Source organism: Rhododendron vialii, chromosome 6a (assembly GCF_030253575.1).
Source record: "Rhododendron vialii isolate Sample 1 chromosome 6a, ASM3025357v1".
Lineage (NCBI taxonomy): Eukaryota > Viridiplantae > Streptophyta > Magnoliopsida > Ericales > Ericaceae > Rhododendron > Rhododendron vialii.
This window is the reverse complement of record NC_080562.1, coordinates 32,010,344-32,015,768: the sequence shown is the minus strand read 5'-3', so window position 1 is coordinate 32,015,768 and position 5,425 is coordinate 32,010,344. Positions and strand designations below refer to the sequence as shown.

The 5,425-nt window shown below is 37.4% G+C and overlaps 1 long non-coding RNA gene across 1 annotated transcript; it reads right to left on the bottom strand.

Moving 5' to 3' along the window:
- Window positions 1–4,394: 4,394 nt before the first annotated feature.
- LOC131330574 (uncharacterized) lies at window positions 4,395–4,924 on the bottom strand. Its single transcript, XR_009201148.1, has 2 exons — window positions 4,500–4,924; window positions 4,395–4,443 (listed from the first exon to the last, which is right to left on the bottom strand). It is a non-coding gene; the product is annotated as an uncharacterized LOC131330574 (long non-coding RNA).
- Window positions 4,925–5,425: the final 501 nt, after the last annotated feature.

Genomic DNA, 5,425 nt, shown 5'->3' with positions numbered 1-5,425 from the left:
TGCGATTTTGTGGAGCCCAGCTACGATTCAATAGCCTGGTGGAGCTGTAAGAGCTGTAATTAAATCACTCATGGGACCCATTACAGGGTTGAATTCTTATGGTCACTTTCAGAAAGAGGTTGCTATAGCCAACCCACCTCTTCCACCTTTTTTTCCTAAAAAAAAAAAATTGAGCTCCTCTCCTCGTCATTTTTAGGCCATCTTCTACCCATCATTTGTTTCTCGATTAATTTTGTGTAAAAGTCTCTTCAAATCCATGTGGTAAAACTTTATTCTATGTGAGACGATGGTCTTAAATAATCGATACCTTGAAGATAAAAAGAAAAAATCCGAAGTTTGAAGGAAAAACTTGATCATTGATCTGCTTGTCTAAATTTTAATTTGTTCATTTGTTTTGCAGAAGATTGGTACTTCTAGATGTATATCCCAACCGTGAAAAAAAAACCGTGAAAAAAAAAATGCATATCCCAATACTTTTAGTTATGGAGTATAACACAATACATTGTAAAAGAGATCAATAATATATTTTACAAAAGGTTAACAAAATGTTAGGCTATATTTCTGGATAAAAAGCGTAAATAGAGTAATGAGGTGGAGTTCACAAAGGACTTAAGGAAGTAGTATTTTCTATGACCCTTTATAACCACTTCCAGAATTTGAAACTGTATTTTGATAATCTCAAAATAGAATATTAATGCGTGTTGAATTGGAAATGCTCTCAAAAGTCCTCCAACATCTTCCGTATTGCGGGCCTCATCCTAGGCTTACAATATTGATCTAAACGACTTATCTTATAGGCAAAACAAAGCATCGAAGAGAGAGTGTGAAATTGACTATAAATAAGCACACATAAGCAAATCGATACGTCGAATAGGATGTTGCAAAAATAGAAGACTTTGCAGAGATAAAAAAATATAGGGGCTTTTCTAGCCATAAGTTCACAGTGAAGCCGGCCATCTTTAACTCTTTTTTAATTCATTTTAAAAGACTAATAAATCTTAACTCCTGAAGTCTATCAGGCCAAATCAGCAACCTCACCACAACCTTAACAGTGAAAATTGCCCATAATTATAATCTAAACTCTAAAAAAAAAAATTATTGCATGGACCTCTAGACTTGTGAATTGTTAGTCAATAAGAAACATCCCAATAGCCCGAGGGGTTGTTCGTTGCCCCCATTGGTTCTGCATAAATCTGCGGTGGATAATTTTTTCAATAGCTATGTGTTTTGGATTCCAGCCTTAATTTAAAAAATAATAATCAAAGAGCTTGTTAAAAATGATTTTCCAGCATATTTCGATTCTATCATGTGTTAATTTTCACTTAATTTGTGAAAAATATATATATATCATAATCAACACCATTTCGTTGGGATTACTGAAAGACACCAAACTTAGCTTCACCATGAGACCTGCACTTGGTTACACTTTTATACTTGAGTCCTTCTACAACTACACCCAAACACACACTCAAATACACACCCACACACACAAGTATGTGGGCTCCACACACATTAGAGTGTACAATGTGTGTAGAGCCCACACACTTATGTGTGTGGGTATGTATTTGAGTGTGTAAAATGGGTGTGGTTATAGAATTATTGCACTTTTATTTTGTTTATTTAGTTCTCTCACTCTTTTTTTGAGCTCTTGCGCCCGACTCCCGCTAGTGACGTCATGTCTCACTTGGTGCGCGAGACTGTGGCCCGGCCTAAAACGGTAGAAAAAAAAAAAAAAAAAAACCTACTCCTCCTTCAAATAGAAATCGAAAAAAAATTGTTACACTCAATAGCAAGCCCCCCTTCAAAACTCAACTCTGGTGTCTCCATGAATTAGAAGGTAGCAACAAAAATTGGACTATAAAGCTCCTCTACAATTGAAGCTGGGTATAAGAGTCTTTGGTCTTACAAAATTTATCAAAATGTGCATAAACTGGTTCGGACATCTAAGGCATAAAAAAAAAATCAGTGCTAGTATCAGTATAGTGAAGGTAAGCTATTACTATTTATTTAGAAAACTAAGAAGCTACGATCATGTTTATCAAATTTGCTCCTCCACGTGCCAAGGTTTTGGGAATGGTGTCAGAATATCAAATCTATGTTCACCTTAAATTCTTGATGGGTACTCCTCATTCAGCTATACATCTTGCCTGCAGCTTTATTGCTTTAACTAAAAGTGATTCGAATCATACTACAGTATTTAACACAACGAAAAACCATGGTATGCTTTTCTGATAAACTCAATCCAGTTAACAAGTGTCCCATTCCTCAGCTATTTTATTCCCCATGCCTATGGCCCTTCCATTGACTGATGGAGACTGAAGCTTTTCATACTCAGAACATGTGCTAAAAGTTATAAGTTGTGGACACCCCTTTGATATATACTTTTGTAAGCTAAATTGCTTTACACTTTCACAAAAAACGGAAACATTAATTATACGTTACAACAATGCTGTGGTGATCACATATGGTGACCATTGTTTGAATGCACACGAGTTGTAGAAACATGACAAGTGGGTCAATTCAACGAATGCATTATTGTAGAACTTTATATCCATCTCAAAACCAATTGGCAATGAGTGAAGAGGTCCCAGATGTTATTAAGTGATCACCCATTTCATTCCCAAGCAATGTGGGATTCAATTCCTTAACATCCCCCCTCACGTGCAGCCGCGTTTGAGGTCTGTCACGTGTGGCCACTTTTGGATCCTATCATCGTGCAGCCTTTTCGCTGGTCTGTCATCACGGGGTGTGGATTGTTAATTTTTTAAAATGTGGGGTGGAACGGGTCCCGCTCTGATACCATGTAGAAACTTTATATCCATCTCAAAGCCAATTGGCAATGAGTGGAGAGGTTCCATATATTATTAAGTGATCACCCATTCCACTCCCAAGCAATGTGGGATTCTATTTCCTTAACATCCCCCCTCACGTGCAGCCGCATTTGAGGTCTGTCACGTGTGGCCACTTTTTGGGTCCTATCATCGAACATGGTCACTATTGGACTGTGCTATACATAAACATTAGAGCAACACATAGTCCAGAACAAGACATCAAAGAATTCACTTCCCTTTCTCAACCTATGACACTATGAGCTTGGAATTCAAAATAAATCCCAACATTTAGCAAGTTATTATACATCACTCATCAATATCGTTGTGACCGTATGATAATATCGATCCTTGGTTATTACAGATTTACCGGAACGTTATTGGGGCAATAAAACAGCTGCCATGGATACATACTTTTATCTAAAATGTGCAGAAAAGAATTCCCACTTGCTAGTAGTACGACTGTGCATACCTCAATATGCTTATGCCTTGATCTTATCCATGTTAAACTTATCAGAGTAACATAGTTCACTCTCTCTCTCTCTCTCTCTCTCTCTCTCTCTCTCAAGCATTCACAAAAAGTAGTACTATATAGATAGTACATGCTATGTGAATAAATAACTTACGACTAAAGATGTTGTTGTTATCCATCCAGGCACATGGCTAGAGAATCTCCATCTCACCCTTGATCCACTTTTACAGGATCAGATTTTATCTGACCGTGTCAACTTAGAGAGATACTCAAAATCCGCTCCATTGAAATCTTTAGTGCCCATTGTAGAGTTCTTTATTATTTAGTAGATATTTTAAGATGCATTTGTGTCTATCACGGAGAAGTTATATATTCATATATAGGGAGAGAGGAAGAAAATGGGAGACAACTCGCGTAACTTTAGGATGGAAGACCAATAAGAGGCTCGAGAAGGAGATAGACAGAGTTTATCTACTTGCATATGTATGCTTTTTGTTCTTAGTTTTTTTTTTTTTAAAGTTTGAATATGCTCTTCAATAAACATTCTAACATGTCCAATGAAGCACTCATACTCTCCAAACTACCCAAAAAAATTCCTATCATTTTTTATATAACGTATGCTTTGGAAAATAATAAAGTAGCCACACTAATGGAGATGATCTTATATTCCTTCTCATCCAATCTTTTAGGAAGGAGGAGCGCAACTGCAAGTAATGTTTCTATAATCTGCATGGTCTTGGTAATCAATTTCAATAGTTTAAGTAACATAAAAATGTGAAGTTGAAGGAACAAAAGAGATGACATCTTAGGAAGAAAGTACTCCCCCACCCCCTCCAACTAGCCATAGGAGTCAAACTAACCAAAGTTAATCAACTGCGATATGTTCGGGCCGGCACATATTTTCTTTATTTTTTGCTCAACTTCGGCAATCACTGACAACCGCTAGTTTCAAGGGTCTGGATCAACAGATGGACTACACAGATATCAGCTACACAAGATTTCATTGACCAGTGACTTATTTTTGTAATGTTGATGCCACCTCCCTCTCCTTTTTCCCCTCTATAAATATGTAACCAAAACCAATGCCACAATCCAACAGCCCCTCTATCCTTGGAAGCCATCTCTCTCTCCCTCTCTTCCCTACTCCAACAGCCCCTCTATCCTTGGAAGCCATCTCTCTCTCTCCCTCTCTCCCCTACTCTTCTCACCCCCAGCCTCACACATCTTTCGAAAGCTAGCGATGAGCATGAGTAGGGTCTTTTCTCCAATGATGCAGAGGATCACAGAGACGATTAGAGAAGTTAATGACTCTGCTCATATTTCTCCCTTCCCTTCTGGTTATTCTAAGCAGCAGATGGGGAGAACAAATGCCGGTGGCTATAATCACATGGCCTATAACAAGTCTTCTATGGACAGGAATGACAACAAAGTCAAACAAGCTGAGACGTCGCTCCGAACAGTCATGTACTTGAGCTGTTGGGGTCCTAATTGAGGTGTAATTGTAATCCGAGAGCAGATCCAAATCTAGCTTAAGTGTTCTTTGTAAATGTATATATTTTGTCCAGGAGCTGCTTCTTGTACAAAAAGTTCGTTTGTTTATGAACTATGTACCCCTGAACATATCTGTTTCTTCTATTCTTATATATGAACATATCCTAGCCATCAGGAGTAAGAATCTTCTCATGTGACGCAAAATGGAACCCACCACGCTCTTATTTGATGATCCAAGCCATTTACTTTGTAAGTCTTGATGTGTTTATTGTCAAAGCAAAAACTCAAATATGCATCACAAGGAAGGTTCAAAGAGTTTTCAATTAATACGATAATACAGGCATTGTAAATATGACATCAAATGTCCAAATAAGCATGATGTAGTTAAACGAAGACGAAGAAAAGGGAAACAATAAACAGGACAATGTGATTCATGTCAAAAGCAGAACAAGCACAAGATAAAAGCACAGTAAAAATGTAGGTTGAGGCAATTCAGAGGGATGTGTTGACTTGCTGGCCATCTTTTAAGATTAAAACAGAAGTAATGGCTACAGATACAATTGAATGGAGAATAAAAAGACACAAGGTTTCTATAGCTGACACGAAATGAAAAAATAGTTGTAAGACATTAACC